Here is a 21,106-nt window from a genome sequence, read left to right on the forward strand (position 1 = left end):
GAGGGTTTACCTCAAGAAGTTGAAAGTAGAATAATGGAGCAAACCAAAAGGAAGTAAAAAAATAAATAAATAAAGATGAAAGCCAAAAATAATAAAATAAAAATAAATAACACAAAATAGAAAAGAACAACAAAAAAAAAGTAGCTGTTTTTAAAAACCTCTAGTAAAGCTGAAAAAACCATTATAATATGTTATAATAATAATATTATTATTATAAACAATCAAGCAAACACAACTACAGCTACAATAGAGTTATTTGGGGTGCTTCTGGGAGCTACTTCTGTATTAATTATATCTTTCTATTTTCTGTATTTCCTGCTGCTTTGATGTCTGGGGCCTTGCTGACCCCAGAGAGACTGCCCCTCCCATGGCTGGCCAATTCCTAGAAATAGGGAAGGACTCACCTGCAAGCACCTTTCATAAGCAAACCAACCAATCCAGAGCTCATACGCCGGGTACCTCCTTTATCCACCTGCCCTAATCACCCCAGGGCCAGGTACCTGACAACTAGGGACTGCCCTTATGCCCCAGAGCCCACTGAAATTATTCAAAGTCGGCAGTTCTAAGCCTGCTTTCTCTGCCTCACCCGTTCTTTTCCGAGGAAACCACAATAAAGATTATGCCCGTACTTTTCCCTCACTCCCTCTGCTCCTGATTGACCTGGTGCTTCCCCCCTGTGGCCCTGCGTGGTGTGACATGTGCCCTCCTCTTAAGAACTGTGACGAACAGACTGTCCTTTCAGCGGCAATCGTCTCCTAATCTGAGGGCCTCACCACACGTGAATAATAATAAAACCTACATTTTAAAGCAACTTTATCATCCCTCTTCCAGAAGGAGAAAGAGAAGATGGACCAAGTGAGAAATGTGAGAGATGAAGAATATCTTTAATCTCAGAAACAAAAGGTCCCATGGAGGGCCAAGCATTATTAATGAAAGAGGAACCACACTTAAATATCTCCTGGATGGAAATTCTAGGATGTTAGGGATAAAGTTTAAAATCCTTTAAGTCTATGAGGGAGTAAAGTTTACATGTCAAGCTGAAGAGGATTGAATTGGAATCAGACTTCTCCTCTACAAACCTAAATACAACAAGAAATATGATGACTATAATAATATCTGCAAAGTTCTAAGGAGAAAAAACTTCATCCAAGACAGGAAAGCTATGATTTACTTGTGAGGTCAATTAAATGATATTTTTCAAAATTTAAGCATTCAAATGTATACCACACAGTCAACCATCTAGAAAAATTTGTTCAAAGTAACCCTCCAGCTGAGCAAGAAACAAATAGGAAAACTAGTTAAACTTAGGGTTAATATATTAAAAAGTTGATGTTAACATGATTGAAAAAAGTAATAGAAATGTCCAAAATAATCACTGAAAGAGAAGGTACATAAATGTAAGAAACAGAGTCATAATAACGGTCTGAATCTAAAATGTCATCATATCAAGGAAAATGGGAGATAGAAATAGGGAGGAAATTTAAGAAGCGTGAAATCATCCTACATGGGAAATAAATTCATACTATATTCTTTTTGAGGTTGGTAAAGAAATTGCATATATATGATGTGTGTGTGTGATTAAAGGAACCAAGAGTACACTAAAAATGTAAAGTGTGACTTCCTAATTTCTAAATAGAAAAAACTTGCAAAGCAAACTTGAGCAAATGGGAAAATGAAAAAGGAAAATATAAAGAAGCATGAGGAGCAGAGAATGTTATCATCATATGAGATAGATATCCTGCCCCCAGAGCGTCAGGACTAAAAGGACACTGGGAACTCCATGCTGGGTACTCTCTCTGTCTCTCGTCACTGGGTCTGCTTTATTTTCCCCATTTGCAATAATCCACACCATTTTCCAGTCTACATGTAGGAAGATGGCCATGGCACAGGCAGCAACCAAGCGTGTATCCCCTTCGATGCAGAGAGCAGCAAAGCTGAGTGAAGATCCTTAGTCCCAGTTCCCAGTGCTCAGGAAGGATCCTGATTGGTCCAGTGAGCATCAGATGCCCACCCCTGGAGCAAACAAGTGTGGCTGGGGTCAGCATCTTACAGAACTCCCTGTAAAGTGGACCATCTTCTGGGAAAAGGTTGGACGATCTACTGGGTGTCCACCACCCAAGGACAAACAAAAAGAAAACAGTATTTATATCAGACAATGTAGAATTCACAGCAAAAACACATTAAAGAGGGGAAGAGGGTTATCCTATATTGGGAAACCATACAGACTAAATGAGAGTGTAAGAGCCATGAATTTGTGTTTCTTGAATATGGCATCAAATGAACAAGGCCAAAAAGGTTAGAAATTAAGGAGAAATTGAACAAAACCACAGTTATAATTGGTTTAATATGCCTCACCATTTCTGAGAGATCAAGTAGACAGGAATTTAATAAGAATATAGAAGGGCCCAGCCCCATGGCCGAGTGGTTAAAGCTCCGCCTGTGCTGCTTTGGTGGCCCGGGTTTGCAGGTTCAGATCCCAGGCGCAGACCTACGCCACTCACCAACCATACTGTGGAGCTGTCCCACGTACAGAAAAAGAGAGGAAGATTGGCACGGATGTTAGCTCACAGTTAATCTTCCTCAAGCCAATAAAAAGAGGAGGATTGGGAACAGATGTTAGCTCAGGGCGAATTTTCCCCAGCCAAAAAAAAAAAAAAAAAAGAATATAGACAAGTTAAAAATTATTATTAAAATTTTGACTTAATAGATCTATATCCAAATGTGCTCCCTAGAAACAGAAAATCAATATTCATTTCAAATGTCCAAGGAATAGTTACCAATTTGATCATATCTTAGGCCACAAGGAAAATCTTAAAATCTCAAAAACAGAAATAGTGCAATACACAAACTCAAATCACAGTGCAAAACCAGAAGTTAATAGCAAAACGAAAAGCAAAGAAACAAATAAAATGAAGCCACTCTGGAGAGGGAGAAAACTTGTCTTAATAGCCCTAAAGTCAAAGAGGAAATCAAAAGTACAATTAATGACTGTTTATGAGACAACAGGGAGCTGCGGCAAAGAGAAAACTCAAAGCTCTAAAGAACAGAAGACATATAGTTTTATGTTCTTCTCATTAGACAGAAAAAAAGAATCAAATGAACCAATTATTCAACTCAAAGGTCAAGTAAAAGAGCAAAAAAGTGACCCTATAAAAAGCTGGAAGAATTTGAAGTAATGAATTAGAAGATGATAAATTAAAAATAATAAAAACGATAGATCTGAGAAATTCAAGAGCTGGATCTTTGAAAAGACTATAATTAGGATAGTAGTAGTGACCTTTTGTTGGACATTCAGCTAATGGCCAAGTACCATACTAAACACATTAACAGCTGCCCATTCATCTCACCATGACCCCATGAGGTAGGAAGGACAGATATCCCCATTTCATAGATGGGAAAACTGAGGTGTTGGAAGTTAAGTGTTTTGTCCCAGGTCTGTCCATCTCCAGAACCTATGCTGTTAGTCATACAACTCCTTCTAGCAAGGCACATCAAGGAGAATAGAGATGGTGGCCACAGACACACAATGCAGTGAAGGAGAAAGGCAGGCAACCACTACAGAGGAGATTTAAAAATTAGGAGAAACTACTACACACAATTTGATGAACAGGGTAACTGTTTTTTCTCTTTACTCTTTTTTTTTTTTTTTTTTTTGGTGAGGAAGACTCGCCGTGAGCTAACATCCGACGCCAATCTTCCCCTTTTTTTCGTTCAAGGAAGATCAGCCCTGAGCTAACATTCTTGCCAATCCTCCTCTACTTTGTATGTGGGATGCCTCCACAGCGTAGCCGACAAGGGGAGCAGGTCTATGCCCAGGATCCAAACCCACGAGCCCAGACCACTGAAGCAGAGTGCACAGAACCTTAACCATTCGGCTTCTCTTTACCATTTTTTTAATTGACAAATTTGTTTATTTGACATAGTTGGGATCATATACTTCACCCAGTTTGGTATTCTTTCTTTTTCTCTTTTTATATAGAAATCATTTCAAACTTAAAGAAAGGTTGCAAGAACAGTATAAAGTACTTTTTCCCCTAAACCATTTGAGAATAATTTGCCAAGAGGATGCTGCCTCCCCCCAATATTTGAGACTGTATTTTCTGAAAATAAGGACATCCTCCCACATAATCACAATACAACCATCAGAATCAGGAAAACAATATCAGCACGTTACTACCATCCAATCCATGACCCCCATTCCTGTGTTGCCAGCTGTCTCAGTAACATTCATAAGCAAGCGGATTCAATCCAGGGTCACGTGTTGCACTGAGTTGTCATTGCTGTTGAGTCTCCTTCAATCTGGAACAATTTCTCAGTCTTTTCTTGACTCTCCTGATCTTGATACTTTAGAAGATACAGGCCAGCTATGTTGTTGAATGTCCCTCAATTTGGGTATGTCTGATATTTCCCCATGTTATGTCTTTTGAAGAAGAATATCACATGCTGTGGCTCTTCACTGCCTCCTATCAGGGGTCACATGGTTTCAATTGACCTTGATCATTGAATTAAGGGAATGTCTTCCACTGTCAACTGACTCTTCTTCTCTTTATAATCAGTAAGTACTTCATGGGGAAGTACTCTGGGACTATGTAACCATCCAGTTCCTCATCCGCCACTGTAACATCCACTGACGTTTCTTGGCTGAATCACTTATTGCTGTCATGGTTGTCAAACGGCTATTTTCGAACGCAGCCATCCCTTCTACATTAGTGAACATTCTACTCTTAAGGAAAGGCTTTCCTCTCCTCTCCATTTGTATGTTCATTTATTTATTTATATCACTGTGGACTCCGGCATTCCTGTTTTATTTAATGGTAAAAATCTGTTATTATTCTCTTGTATTTTGTCAAACTATCCCAGATTTGGCTGGTGGCAGTCCCTTCAGTCTGGTTTCTATGTCTTTTTGACCTGTACTCGTCATTCTTTGAGTACTTCTTTACTTTCTGGCACAACAGGATGTTCCAGGCTCATCTTGTACCTTTTCTGCCCTAGTCCTGGAATCCATTTCCTCAAAAGTTCCTGGTTCCTTTTAGTGGAGAAAGGTACTTAAACATAAAAACCTGGGAATGAGGTGTGTTCATTGGCACAGGGCACAGAGTTGAGAAATCCATCTGCTCCTATCTATCATCTGTCTGTCTGTCTATCTATCTATCTATCTATCCATCTATCTATCCATCTATCTATCTATTCATCTACTATCTATCATCTATCTATCTATCTGTGGTAGGCAGCTCCCAGATTGCCACCAGTGATCCCCACCTCCTGGTATTCAAGTCCTTATGTAATCCTTTCCTTTCAAATGTGGGCTGGACCTAGTGACTCACTTCTAACAAACTGAATATGGCAAAAGTTCAAGTTCAAGTTTAGGTTTATGTCATGTTCAAGTTTAGGTTACAAAAAGGCTGTGACTTCTGCCTTCGGCATTCTCTTACTCTTTCGCCCACTCCCTCTGAGGGAAGCCAGCTCCCTATGCAGAGGCCCACATGACAAGGGACTGAGGGTGCCTCGGGCCAACAGCCAGTGAGGAAGTGAATCCTGCCAACATCATATGAGTGAGCCAGGAGGCAAGTCTTCCACTAATAGGGCCTCCAGATGAGGCTACAACCCTGGCTGACAGTTTGATGGCAGCCTTGTGAGACCTCGAGGCGGAGGCACTCAGCTAAGTCATTCCTGGATTCCTGATGCACAGAAATTATGAGATGATAAATATGTCTTATTGTTTTAAGCCACTAGGGCTTAGGGTAATTTATTACACAGCAATTGAAAATTAAATACACACACACACACACACAAACATATACATTTATTTCTATATCTATTCCATATATTGAGAACCATGAGTTCACGGGCCATAGCTCCAATCCCAACACCACAGGATTAATTCTAGCTTTCTTCCCTTCCATAATTGTAACTCCCTTCAGTGAGAACCTGACTCTCATTTATTCTTAATATACTTACTTATTGGGTCAATTGGCCCCCACCCTTTATAATCAATTTTTTCTCTCTACCATCACCACCCCATGAGAGCTTCCTCCTCATCCTGTTCAGACCCTGACACCCTAACTCAGAGCCATGGACGCCACCCACCCTGGATAGGCCCCTACCTTGTCCAGTCCCACCCAATGACTTCTGGAAGAATTATTCAAGAAGGGAGGAAGGGAAAGAGCCAAGGAGGCTGGGAAGATGGTAATATAGAATACCAAAATTGATTCCAAAAAGATAGAAAAAGAATAGGGAAGTAAGCCTGAAAAAATTGAGAAACCTTTAGAGACTCATCCGTCAAAGGGTGTTAGGCCCAGAAGGGTTTCAGACTCTCAAGGAGTAGATCATTCCTGCACCACGTAAACAGTTCCAAGATCTCAGAAAAATTAGATACTATCTCGAATCAATTTACAAATTCTGCAAAGCTCTGATATCAAAACCTGACTAAAGAAATAAAAACTTCACACAAACAATAATAAACTGAACTCAGCGACATGTGTCAAGAATAATACATGACCAAGACGATTTAACTCCAGGAACGCAGGGTGGATCAACCTCAGGAAATCTCTTCACTTTAAATTAATACAGAAAATGAGATATATGGAGATAGCAGTTGGACTGAAGTGGACCTTTTAAAATTTAGGACTCTTCCAGACATGTAAGTCAGGACTTTTTTGGTTGCAAGTAACAGAATCCATGTCGAGTTTATGCACATAGGGCTATCTCATGGAAGTCAAGAAATCACAACTAAAAAAGAATAATATTGGAAAGGAAAACACAAAACTGTTTTTCGTATCTTTCCATTGAGAATAAATGTTTTAAAATAAATAACTTTTCCATAAATCAAAAAGAACTAGCTTGAAAACCCAGTGGGGAAAAATTCCATTTACAATATCAACAAAAGACTATAAAGGACCTAGGGGACTGATAGTGATGTGCTTCTATTGAAGAAAAGTAGAATATTCTTACGTGAGGACATAAAAAGGAGATTGAAGAAGATGAGAGAGATGCACTGTTCCTGGGTAAGAAGATGCATATTGTAAAATGTTCATCTGCCTTAAATAAATCTATAAATTCAACACAATCTAAGTGGGACTGTGTTAAAATTTGACAATATAATTCTAAAATTGAGGTGGAAGGGGGCATAGTGGTTAAGTTCATGCGCTTTGCTTTGGCGGCCCAGGGTTTGTGGGCTTGGATCCTCGGCTCGGACGTATGCACCGCTCATCAAGTCATGCTGAGACAGCGTCCCACACACAAAATAGAGGAAGATTGGCATAGATGTTAGCTCAGTGACAATCTTCCTCACCAAAAAAAAAAAAAAAGAAAGAAAGAAAAAGAAAAAAAGAATTGAGATGGAAGGCAGGAAAAACTTGAAATGTTGCCCCCCAGATACTATCAACCTATCTATTGAGTGCTTATACTGTACTTAGCACTTAGTACTTAGTACTTAAGGATTCTATTTACTCTTTCCAAAAACTCAATGATGTACAATTACTTGCACCTTAGAAATGTTAAAAAAAGTTTCCCATTATAAGAGAAGAACTAAATATCAGAAGTCTGTGTTTGAACCCTGGACTCATCACTTCAGAGCTTAAAGTTAAACTACTATGCTAATTAAATATACATGTAACTAGAGAAATTAAAACAACCTGGTACTGAGAGAAGACTCAGTTGAACAAGTTAATAAGAAAAATTTGTACACCTATCTTATTCCTAACATAAGACTAGAATAACCAATTTATTTTTTCTTATACTTTATTTCCTCCATGATTTATTATGATGAACAGTATAAGAGAGAAATTATTACTTTTTTCAAAGAATCAGTTATTGAATATATTTATCAATTCTACTATTTTTCTTTTTGCAATTCATTGTTTTCTTTATTACTTTTTCCCTCCATATTTCCTTTGGTGTGTTTTTTTCTTTTTTAAGTTTCTTGAGTAGAATGCTTATTTTTTTTCATTTAATAATGAAGCACTTCTTGCCCATTTATTTTTCCAAGTGAACTTTGTATTCCCTTTAAGTTCTGAAAAAGTCCTATGGGGATGTTTATCAGAATTTTATTAAAAGTGTAAATTAATTTTTAGGGAAATGACATTTTTACATATTGACTCTTCCCAACAAGGAGCATGTCCCTCCACTTATTCGAGTCCTCTTTTATGTCTTTCAGCAGCATCTTACAGTTTTATTCCTATGGGTCCTGCACAGTTTTCAAGAGTTCATACCAGAGAAAATCTGAGGGTTTTTTCTTAACTAGCCATTGCAATTTTACAAGAAAGCACTTGACTTTGTTAACTGAGTTCATTTTGTAACTATTTCCTTGTAAACTCTCTTCTGCAGCTTCCCTAGGATGTTCAAGGTAGAAAATTTTATTATATGCAAATTATAATTTCATTTCCTATTGCTTAGTTTCTTCTTTCTGTTTCTTAAATAACTGCATTAGCTAAATCTAGAACAATGTCAACTAATAATGGTTATGGTGAGTGTCTTTGTCCTGCTACTGACTTTAACGTAAAAGTCTCTAATGTTTCATTTTTTTAATTACACTTTTTTTGGAGATAATTGTAGATTCGTACGCAGTTGTAAGTCACAAAGAGACCTCATGTATCCTTTACCCAGTTTCCCACAAAGTTATGTCTTGCAAAACTATCGTCACAACCAGAATATTAACATTGATTCAATTTAGCCATCTTATTCAGATTTCCCAGTTCTACTTGTACTTGTGTAGGTGTGTGCGTGTGTGTGTGTTTTAATTATGTGGAATTTCACCGTATGTGTAAATTCTTGTATCTGCTACCATAGTAAAGATACAGCACTGTTTCACCATCACAAGGATCCTTTGTATTGTTTGTTATAGCCAAACCTGCGTCCCACCTTCTAACTCCCACACCATGTCCCTGACTCCTGGCAACCACTAATCTGCTCTCCATTCCTATAATTTTGTCATTTCAAGAAAGTTATAGAAATGGAGTTATACAGTATGTAACATTTTCAGATTGGCTTTTGTCACCATAATTCTCTGACAATTCATCCAAGTTGTGTGTATCGATACTTGGTTCCTTTTTATTGCTGAGAAGTGTTCTATGGTATGAAAGTACCACAGCTGGTTTAACCGTTCACCCTTTGAAGGATATCTGGGTTGTTTCCAATTTCAGACCATTATGAATAAAGATGCTAATAATGTTGAACATCTTTTCATGTGCTTATCTGCCATCTGTATATTCTCCTTATGTGAAATATCAGTTCATGTCTTTTCCCAATTTTCCAAATGGATTTTTTTTACTGTTGAGTTCTTTACATATGCTAGATATTAGTCATTTTTGAATATGTGACTTGCAAATATTTTCTCCCAGTGCGTAGTTGTCTTATTCCCCTCACATGGGCCCTCACAGAGGAAAAACCTTTTAATTTTGATGAGGTCCAATTAACACTTTTGCAGGGTATGGAACATGATTTGGTCTCAAATTTAAGAACTCTTTGCCTAGCCCCAGATCCCAAGATCTTCTTCTATTTTTCCTAAAAGTTTTAAAGTTTTATGTTTTACAGTTAAATTCACGGTAAAGCATTTGACAAAATCCAACACCAGTTCATGATAAAAACTCTCAGCACACCAGGAATAGAGAAGAAATATTTCAACTTGATAAAGAGCATCTATAAAAACCCTAAAGCTAACATCATACTTAATGGTGAAAGACTAAATGCTTGTTTCCTAGGATCAAGAATGTCTGCCCTCACGGCTTTTGCGCAGTGCAGTACTGGAAGTCCTAGCCCCTGCAATAAGGCAAGAAAAAGGAAGAAAAGACATACCATTTAAAACTAAAACTGTCTTTATTTGCAGATGACATGATTGTCTATATAGAAAATCACATGGAATCTATAAAAAAACTATAATATGTGAGTTCACCAAGGTTACAGGATATAAAGTCAACACACAAAAATCAATTGCGTGTCTGTATACTAACAACGAACACATGGAAACTGAAATTAAAAACACAAAGCCATTTACAATCACTCCAAGGAAAATGAAATACTTTGGTATACATTTACCAAAACATGGACAGGGTCTGTATGTTCAAAATTACAAAATGCTGATGAAATAAATCAAAGAAAATCTAAATCAATGTAAAGACATAGTGTGTTCATGGATTAGATGACTCAACGTAATAAAGATGTCAGTTCTATTCAAATTGATTTATAGATTTAATGCAATTCCTATCAAAAACCCAGTAAGAAGTTTTGGAGACATAGACAAGCTTATTCTAGTTTGTGTGGAAGGCAGAGGCCGTAGCATAGCTAAAACAATCTTGAAAAAGAAGAATGAAGTGTGAGAACCACTCGCTCAGTTCTGGGCTACACATCTTCAAGTAATTCTTTTTAAAGAAAGAATGTGGATCGCAGGCTCTTACCCACAAAGCTAAAAGATGGAAACATTGTTACGCTTTCTTTTGGCAGTTACCATTGCAGATGGGAAGTCTGAAGTCATGCTAAATTGCGGATAATCTATTTTTTTTCACTTCTTGATTCTTCTATAATTTTTCTTACTAAATATAATTATTTCCATGATACATCTAGATGAGAGCTCTTTTTATTATCTTGCCTAAAATATAGTAAAACACTCTGGACACATACTTGGATTCCCTTCTGGCTTCTAAGAAGCATAAAGAAAAAATTTGTTTTGACTGATCCTTGCCTCTTCCAGTTGTCTCGGTTTTCCTCCCACAGCAACACCTATTATTCTTTGCTCATATCCTTGTACAAGTCATGGATCTTAATTCCAAGCAACCCAAACTAACTCTGGCTGTCTTAGTAGTGAAAGAATTTATTAAATAGATACTGGGAATCTTACAAAAATATCAAGAAGACGGAGACCTGGCTCAGAAAATGGGCAGCACAGTTAATAAGGCTCAGCAGCAGCCAGAATGCCAGCCAAGCTACATCACAGAACACATCCAATGAGGACTCTGGGGATGCTGCCACTGAACCCTGGGGGCTGCTCACTGCATTAGCACTCTAGCACTGGACCCTGCACTCTGCAGCTTGTACTGCGGCTTCTGCTGTCCTGGACCCAGTGCTGCCACCCTCAAAATGAATTCTTCTTGGTCCCTTCATCTTTGTGCTACAAGCTTCCTTTTCAAAATCCCAGATGCGTGTGCCTGACTGGCTGGCATAGGTCACATGCTGGTACCCTAGCAATCAGCCTGAGAAAATGGGATTCTGGCCTTTCAGATTCTGTGTGAGGCAGTTCTGCCACCAAGACACGTAACATGAGGAATTCCACAAGCATAGAAATGGAGTTCCACCAGGGCCCCATTTCTCTGTCTTCCATCTTCTCACTCATTATTTTATTTCTATATGCATTCATAATTTCTAGGAGAACTACTGAAGTTCATGTTCCACATCATGGTTCCAATTTTTGACAGTGTCACTTCTGCTTCTCACCTCCCTTGGTATGGATATTAATTTTTTTTTAAGTTTCTTTCCCATCCTTCCTTTGAGCCTGCAGTTTCAGGATGGGTTGACTACAAAGAGAGCTGTCAACAATTCCTCCTGAACTTATATCTGTATGTGCATGCACCCCCTCCATCAAGAGGTAGAGATTATTTCTCTCCCCTTCAATCTGGGCTGGTCGGGTGACATGGTTTAACCAATAGAATGCAGCAGAAGTGATATTATGGGACTTCCAATCCTCAGTCTTAAGAGGGTTAAGAGCTTCCACTTTCTAACTTTGGGGATCCAGCTGTCATAGAAAGAGACTCCAGCCACATGAGAAAGAGAAGCTCCCACAATTCTCTAGCCACCAGGTGTCACATGCATGAGATAAAGTCATCTTGAACATTCCACCTCCAGCCCACTTCCCAACTGAGTGCTACTACCTCATGGAGCAGACCCCACATCATGTGCAGCGGAAGAATTGCCTGACTGACCCTGCCCTAATTCTTCCCCACAGGACTGTGAGTAAATAAAATGGTGTGATTTAAGCCACTAAGTTTTAGGGTGGTTCATTTCATAGCAATAGGTAACTTGATGTGCTCCCACATCTTACCTAGTTCCCTTTCCACCTCACTTTGTCATCTTTGCATCTCATCTTGTTTCGTCTTAGTCTTCTCCTTGCTTAGGATTTTCTTTAGCTGTTCATAGTGGCCACATTTTTTTTGGCAACTTAGTCAGGGTTTCAAACAGTTTTCTAAAATTGAATTCTAGTTACTCTCTGCACGTCTGAGTCACCAAGATGAAGTTTCCTTTGTCAGGTTCTGCAGTTCATCTTTTTTACTAGATCAAGTTGAATGTTTTCCCTTTTAACTTATTTTCAAAATAAAATAGATATATCAAGATTCTGTCTTAGCAACAAATAACATATAGATATCCCTTGGTCCTCCCACTGTTCATTTGGAATCAGTTGAATTCCTTTCTTGTATCTAGAGCAAATGGCTTTTGAGGGCTCTAGATCCTATAGAGATCTCAAGTCAACTCTCAGGGTGTGGTTCCCAGGCTTTCTTTTACCATGGCGCTGCTGTGCTCTGGTGGAGTCTGGTCCCACCTCCACTATGTGGCTTCCCAGAACTTTGAAACTATGATTCCCAGCATGCCTGGCTGCCAGGTCTGTTAAGTCTCTGTCCTACCCACAGGCATGGGGCTACATGTAGGGGTGGTATACCTCTTTAAAGCAAAGCACCACCACTGAGGTCACCCTACAGTGCCCTGTTGTTTGGCAGCAATTTCGCTCTCCAAATGGATGTAGAAATGTTAGCAGGAAGGCAGGTTTCTGTTGCTTACAATTCTGTCAGTTGACTGCACCCAGCTAGATAGTTCTTCCATACCGTGGGTGCTATAGTCATCTGGGGGTTTAACTGGGCTGGAGCACCCAAGGTGGCCAACTCACATGGCTGGGGCCTTGACTGGTTACATTGGAAGACTGGGCTAAGCTGGGGTGCTAGGATGGTGGGGCCTCTCTCTCCATGTAGTCTCAGGGCTGCCTTTGCTATACTTCGCCTCTCTGCATGGCCTCTCCAGCAAGGTAGCTAGACTTCTTACATGGTGTCTCAGGGCTCTGAAAAGCGCAAAAGCAGCTTTTGAGCCTTCTTAAGGCTTAGTCTCAGAACTGTCACAGCATCACTTCTGCTATATTCTACTGGCTAAAGCTGTTACAAAGCCAACCCAGGTTTAAGGGGAAGAAAAACAACTGCACTTTTTGAGAGGACAATGACAAAACCTCAGTGAGCATCTTTAATGCACCACACTCACCCAGTTCCAGAATAGCAGCAGGCATTGTATAAAATAAGTGGGGCTCCCTCACTTATACTGTAAGGAGAATGGAGAGAAGAGAATGAAGGATTTTTTTCCAGTGGACAAACTGAATTAGTTAAAGAAAAGATCCACAGATTTGCTGGAGGTTCACAACTACAGACCTCTGAGCTACCTGACTACCTGTCTACAAGCCCCTCCTCCTTTCCTAGCTTTTGATTTGCTTTTTTGTCCTCACCTCTAAATATGAATGGATAATCAAGAATTGGCAGACAGCTGAGGGAAATTTCTCATGTGAAAGACAGAAACAAACAAAAGAGAACTCAGAAGAAACAGAGATGGTGAGAAAAACAATGGAAAGACTCAAAAAATATATAATTAATATTTTCAAGGAGATTAAAAATACTACTTCCATAAAATAAGAAGAGGATCTAGCAAAAAAGGATAATCAGACAGCAATAAAGAGCTCTCGAAAATTAAATATATAAGCCAAAAAAAATCAATAGGAAGAGTTGGAGGATAACGCTGAGAAAGACAAAGTAGAACAAAATGACAGGGACATGGACAATACAATGGATGATTCAAAAATTAAAGAACAAATGGAGGAGACGCAATTTCCAAATTCTAGGAGTTCCGGGGTGAAAAGAGAACACAGCACAAAAGCTATTACAGAAAGAAAGAGGGAAAGAAAAGGAAGAAAGAGAGAGAGAGAGAAGGAAGGAAGAAAAGAAAAGAAAAGAAAAAAGAAGGAAAAGAAAGACCACAAGAAATTTTCCCAGAATTGAAGATAATGGGTCTCCAGATTGAAATTTAATTTTTTTAAAAACCCATACCAAGACCCATCATCATGAAATTTTAGAATACAAGGGGTAAAGAAAAGACTCCAGAAGCTTTTTGAGAGGAAAGACAGCCCAAACAAAGGACTGAGAATGAGAATGGATCCGGGCTTTTCAACAACAAAACTGAAAGCTGGAAATTCTGAGGGAAAACTATTTTCAGCCCACAATTCTCCACCTGTATTCAATCTAGTTTGTGAGTGGAGTAAGGCATTGTCATAAATTTGGAATCTCCTAACATTTACCTCTGCTGTACTGTTTCTCAGGAAGCTATTAGAGGATGTGCACCACCAAAACAAGGGAGAAGAGCAAGAAAGAGGAAGACACGACATGGACTCAAAGCAACAAGGAATAAAGATAAGAGAAGGGCAAAGAGAAAGGGGCTGGATGAGGCTGTGCCGTGGCCATCGAGAGAGGCGAGTCCAGAGAGAGCAGGAGATCTCAGAGCACAAGAGACACAATTCTAGACAGGAGAAAATGAAAGTGGTGAATGATCTGGTAGGTTTGACCAATCAGAAAATTGTATTGAGAGGCATTTTACAGAGCTGCAGAAGGGTGTGAAATCATTTAGTCAGATGTTCAAAGGAAATGAAACAAATGAAAAACCGAGGCAATTATTAACTCCAGGAAAAACTAAAAGTTTTACAAGAATGGAGATATAATCAGACCATACCATTTCTGTCAACAATGAGCAAAATTTATAGCCATAATAATAATTAAAAAAAATAATAAAAATTCTTAAAACTATTTGAACTAAGAATTGAGATATAATGATATTAGGAGAAAAGGGGGTGCAGAAGAGAGTGTATAAGTGAGTTTTTATCTATCATAATAGAAAGTCAATAATGTCTGAAGTTAATGGACAAAGAGAAAGCAATGAGTTAATTTTAGTTAGAAATATGGATATAAACATAAAAGAAACACTAAAAAAGTTTTAAAAGTTTCCTTCTGGGGAGTAGGATGAGAGGGAGGTGATAGGTACAGTCTTAAGTGGTCTCACAGGACTTCCTACTACAGCGTCTGGATAACCTGCTCCTTACTCCGTACTCACTTTCCTTACCCAGCCAGGTGCCCCCTGTTACAACTCCTTTCAAGCCATTTCCGCTCTGTCACAAATCCCCTTGCTTATTAATCCACTCCCTCCCTGCCAGGCTCAAACACTGCCCAGAAAACCTTTACTCTTTACTCTCTGTTTGCACTTGTCTTTGAGACAAGCATGTTTGTTGTCTGCAAGTCCCAGAGGAAAATGCAAATGAAAAACTATAAAAAACTAAATATCTGGAACCAATAAGGTCAGAGGAAAGGTTTTCCAGCCCAAAGCTCAGAAAGCAAGTGGGCAGTCACATTTGTTTTAAGTTTCGAAAAGATTGTTAATCTAGCGTGGACAGCCATGTTTACCAGTTCCGCCTCCTTCCCAAATCCACACTTCAAGTCTCACCTCCTCCATGACACCTTCCTAATCTCTCAATCTGCAGGGACATCTCCTTTTCAGGACAGTAGCACCTTCAGATTTGACCAACTCCCAGTCCAGCAAATCTCTGGGTGTTTCTCCAGTCAGCCTTGGAAGAGAAAGTACCAAGCCACTATGTTTTCTCCACTCATTTAGATCACAGCAGTGGACAGTGAGGGCGTTTACAGGCCCCCAACAGGGGCTGAACTTGTTGAATTGCTTGATTCAACTCTCAGCACGTGTCCTTCTCTTCCCAGCTGAACCGTGAGCTGGCACAGAGGCCAGTGTCTGGCTCTTCATATCTGTGTTTTTAGTAGGTATCAATAAATGTGCATTGAATGAATGTATGAATGAATGAATTTAACAATTGCATATTCCACTGTTGGTACTTTCCTCACTAGGTGCTGTTAGCACAGTGAAGTTGGGTTAAATCACGCTAAAGCAGTGGTTCTCAAAGTGTGATTCCTGGGTTAGAGCATCGGCATCACCTGGGAACTTGTTAGAAATGCAGATTCTCAAGCCTCACCTGGGACCTCCTGAGTCAGAAACACTGGGGGCAGGGTTGGGCAATCTGTGATTTGGCAATTCCTCCGGCTGGTGATGCAAGGTCAAGTTTGAGAAGGACAGCACTAATGGTTCCTCTCATGCCCGAGGCTCTATCTTGCCTGCATTTTCTCACACAGAGACATCAGTGAGTGAGGTAAAGTAACCACAGCTGGACTAAGACAAGCAGAGGCTCAGTCCGGACTTTGCTGATGGAGGCCCCCACTGCCTAACAGCAGGACTTTAGGCAAACCATTTGTTCTAAAGAAATGTGATCTGATATTTTACAGTCCTCTTAAGAATCGCCTCAGGCAGGAACACTGGGCTTCAGGTACAGTAAAAGGCATCCAGGTCAGACAAGAAGAGAGCTACTGGACAAGAGAAACCAAAGGAAGACATAGAACATCACCGCTGAAATGCAAGGGATTGGCCAAGATAACTTCAGGGGGCATTGCCCATCACACCTAACCAGCAATGGTCAGATTCCTGTTCAGAAGCGCCTGGAGCTCTGAGCACCTCACCCCTCCCTCCTCACCACCCTTCCCTTCGTCCTCACCCTCCAGGACAGAGCCTGAGCCAGCTCTAGGGGCAGATTTATGGCTCACTGCCATGAATAATGCAGCAGCCCAGCTCTCCAGGCAGAAGCTTCTGGGTAGCCCGTAAATCATTGCAGACATTGTGCCAGCCTGCTTAATCAGCTGTCCCCAGGGCACCTCAGCAGAGGGAAGGAGGGCACCCTGGCCACATTCAGTACCCCATTAATAAGGCCCCAGGCTACAGTAGGCGATGAGGTTGTGCAGGTCGTGCATTCGTTGCATAAGGGCCTGGGCAGGAGGTGCAGACTTGGTGAGCAGTCCAGCCCAGCCGTCACCCACTGAGCCCTGCACTCGGGCTCAGGGCTGTGCTCTGGTGCCTTTTTCTGATTCGTTCAAGGGTGTGGTCTATGCTCACACATGCGGTGCTGGGCACACACCGGGGTTCCCACTTCCTTCTCTATTTCACAACACTGGCCCTGCCTCCTCCTGGAACCCCAGTCTCCCCAGAGGCTTTCCCTATCCCTTGCCTGCCCCCCATGACCCACCATTTCCAGGTGCAGATTTTCCATTGCTGTCTGCCCACATTCCCCATCTCTATGCTGTTAGGAATAGGGAGCCCAGAGCTGCCCCGTGCCCACACATAGCTGTGGTCTACCGGTGCACAGAGCTGTGGCATGACTTTCCCTGAGAGAGCCTGAGGCAGGGGCATTCCCAAGTCCCCTGATGGACAGATCAGGGCAGCCCCTTAATGTGAGTAATCAGTCAATAGATGACCCCCAACTAATAGCACTGTCTGAGTTTCCTTCAGTGTACATACATTCCAAACACTGTACATTTCCCACCAGAGCCCCTCAGGCCAGCCTGAAGCATAAGCTAGCAGAAAGACTCAAATTAAGGGATGATTCTCAACCCACTGGAACTCTGATTCATGAATCTACTAATAATTCTTATTCTCCACCGGAGAGGAGAATATTGCTCATAATAAAAGGGGATGTTTGGGGAGGGGTATGCACAGGGGAGCAGGCATCTGAAAATAGGGCTAGGAATTTTAGAAATGTACGAAGTTCTCGAACCATGTCTCCTGTCACATGACCCATTTGGTGTCTCCGGAAATCCCACATGGAAAATTGGACTGAAGCAGGGAGACACAGCTTCCCCAGGGAGGCGGGAAGGCTGGAAGTCGGCGGGCCGAGGCTCCCTGGGAATGGTGGTGCCCTTGCACTTGCGGTTTAACGAATGAGCCAGGTCACCCGCTCTGGGAAGAGACCCTGAGGCCCGTAGGTCATAGGGGCAGCCCGCCCCAGCCATAGCAGCCCATTTCCTGCCTTGGCCACTCTTCCTCCCCCAGCCACCCCTGATTCCAAGTGTTACATGACTCAGCACCCACAGCCACTGACCACTGAGTTTCTCGGCACCCTGGGGAGGCCTAGGCAACCAGAAGTGCCCAAGTTCACCAACACCCATAGGCTCCACATGAAACGATTCTCCTGTCGTGATGGAGAAAATGCAGCTCCTGCTCTTAGGGGGTGACTGTCCTGTGGCCACGCTGTTGGCCACCACAGCCAGGTACTCAGATATTCATTGCACAACCACAGCAGACCAGGACTCAATGGAGGAGCCAGGCCTATGGTCATTTCTCTAGCTATGCGTCAGATAGTCATGAAGTCATTCGACACATGCAGCTAGAGCCTTCTGTGTACAAACGTAAATAACAAGGACTACCCCTTGGAGGGCTTCACTGGGGCCCAGGCACTCTTCTGAGCACTCACATGTAAACCTGACAACAGCCCTTCATATCATCCTTATTTTACTGGAAACTGAGGCACAGAGAGGTTAAGTAATTTGCCCGAGGCCGCATAGCAAAGTGAAAGAACAGGTTTTAAATCCAGACCACCTGGTTCCAGAGCTCAAGTTCTGCATCACAGGCTACCCTACTCCTCCCCTACTGGATCTCCTCTCTTAAGAGCTCACCGTCTACAAGAGAGCCAGGCAAGGAACCAAATAATTGGGATACTGAGCAGCATGAGCTAGAAATGCTAACTCTGCAGGGCCCTGCTGCCCGAACTGGGTGTCAAAGTAGGATTTTGCCTTCTCCAAAAGGGAGTAGTCTGTGTAAAACCTCAGAGGAATAAGAGCTTGGCATTTCTGGGAAATGGCAAGACACTCTCGGTGGCTGCAGTCTACGAACAGGTGAGCTGTGAGGCTGGAGAGTCAGGCTGAGGCTGGAGTCTGCGGGGCCTACTGTGCCAGGCTGGGGCATGTGGGCTCTGTCTTGTGGGCAGTGAGGAGCCACTAAAGGCTTCAAAAAAGGCAGTGACATAACCCCCATCCATAGAGAAGCCCTGGCATGGGGTGGGGGTCATCTGTGGCTAGTCTGTGGCTGAGGACTTAGTGGCCGGCTCCCCCGGGGCTTGGCCTGACCTCTGCCTGCCCTGGGCCTGGGGCGGGGCCGGGGGAGCCGGCCGGCTGTCTCCAGATGATTAAGGAACTGGCAGCAGCTCCTTGGACCAGGGAGGCTCCAGCCAGCAAAGCACAGTCTTCCCTCTTTCCCTTTTGGCACCGGGCGGGCCTATTGATGTTTATCAGCCCATGTTTATTATTCTTAACGCTGTTCAGGATGTTCCTCCCGGCTGGGGAGGGTGAGGCTGGCCAGCGGGGAGAGCATGGGGCCGAGACCTTGGCCTCGCTGCCACCCAGGGTGTGTGTCAGAGCTGGAAGGCTCTCAGCTCAGCTGCCTCATTGACAGATAAAGAAGTTGAGGCCAGAGATGGGGAGAGATTTGCCCAAGATCCCAAGGAAATTCGATGCAGAAGATTATCTGTAAAGAGAACTGAGCCTGGGTTCAGCTGTCTTGGTTCCTCCAGCCTCCAGCTCAGGGCTTAGTGTTTTGTTCAACAAACACTTGTCATGTGCCGATTACGTGAGTGGGCTCTGGAAGACTGAGGAGAAGTCATCCAGGGAGTGAAGGCTGAGATGGGGTTAGGAAGGGGGCAGTAAGGGTGCTCTGAGCGGAGAGAACATCCTGGGCAAGAACCTGGAGTACACAGATGATTCCGGAGCTGGACATGCCTAGAACACCGGGTCACAGTGGGCCAAGGATGGCCAAGGCAGAAAACGCTGCTGAGGAAGCCAACAGTGTTGACTTCTCTCCAGCCAGAGAGCTCCCTGAGAGGTTTCCTGGGTGTGGACAGAAAAAACACGCTGCCTTATTCCTCCAGAAATGCTCCAGCTCATCCCTGCTGCCTCCAATCCCACCATTAGAACAGCATCTCTCAGACTCTCACTCCTCCACAAATGCAATTGGTCCTGATTGGGATAGGGAGGAAAGACGGGATGCAATTCCATCTGCTCCCTGGGAGACTTCGTGTCTCTCTCCGGAGAATGGGTTTAATGTGGCAGGGGAAGCAACTTGGGATAAGAGCTGGATCACAAGGGCCATGGTGGGGAAGTCTGTTTGTAGGGAGCTAATGTCCCTGCAAACCTAAGTCAGGCAAGGCTGAGGGCTCCAGCCCAGGGACTCAGCCTGAATGGCCCCTCCATCCTGAATCTGACTCCCTTTCCCCTCCCACCCACCGGAGGGCTCCCTGAACCTAGCGTGGCACTACTCCAGCCCCAGCACTAATCAGGGTCCCAGAAAGAGAGGGCAACCTCCTGGCCTCTGTCCCTCCCCTCCTCCCAGGCTCTCAGTCTCTGCCCTGAAACTTCTGAGTTTACTCCCCTCCAGAGAGCCCTCTCCAAGTAGCTTTGCTGACTCTGAGAACACTTAAGTGGTGAGGACTCAAGCCTCAAGCCCAGGGATCACATGTGTTTATTCACACTTGTTTCTCTTGTTTGTGGCCTGGGGCTGGGTGCATTCTCCCTGGTGAGCGAGTGCCCAGTGGCCCCACTAAGATGGATACACCTACAGTAACTCCACACCAGGCTTTTCTCATCCCATTCTGAGCCTGCCAGAAACTGAGACAGGATCAGGAAGGCACTTGATGAATTTCTGCCTTGAATCAGTCCCAAGAAGCTGATTGTAAGCTCTGGGGTTCTGAGACCCAAGTCCATCATCCTTAAGGCTGAGGTCTCATTGTCCCCCCAGTAGACCCTGACACCAGGTACTTGATGGGAGGCAGAGGAGAAAGGACGAACAAAACTGGAAACCAGCAAAGCAGCCAAGGAATGTGGTGAGGGCCCAGGAGGCTGTGGAGGCACCCACTGGATGAGAGGGAGCTGGACCAGCCCAGAGCTCTCAGGACATGCGGCAGAGGGCAGTGGCAAGATGCAATTGTTGAGTCAACTGCCCAGGGCAGAGTGGTCACCAATGAGTCCTGAGGTTCCAGGGCTGCCTCTCCCAGCAGCCCTGGGAAGTGTGAATAAAACCCTTGTCTCCACAGGCCTCATCCGTGTGGTGAAGGTGTTGGTAGGTCCAGAGAATTCCTATGAGGCTTCCCAGGTCTGACAGTTGGGATTCCATTTTGTTTCAATGCTCACACTCTGTAATTGCAGTGTACACAGAAACACAATGAGGA

At 42.7% G+C, this 21,106-nt stretch overlaps 1 long non-coding RNA gene across 1 annotated transcript in view; it reads right to left on the reverse strand.

Moving 5' to 3' along the window:
• Positions 1-9,794: 9,794 nt before the first annotated feature.
• LOC139075727 (uncharacterized) overlaps positions 9,795-21,106 on the reverse strand; it is a 56,874-nt gene continuing 45,562 nt past the window's right edge. The window contains exon 7 of the long non-coding RNA XR_011526451.1: positions 9,795-21,071. This is a non-coding gene — a long non-coding RNA (uncharacterized lncRNA). The remainder of the gene's footprint in view (positions 21,072-21,106) is intronic.

This window comes from Equus przewalskii, chromosome 14 (genome assembly GCF_037783145.1).
Source record: "Equus przewalskii isolate Varuska chromosome 14, EquPr2, whole genome shotgun sequence".
Classification (NCBI taxonomy): Eukaryota; Metazoa; Chordata; class Mammalia; order Perissodactyla; family Equidae; genus Equus; species Equus przewalskii.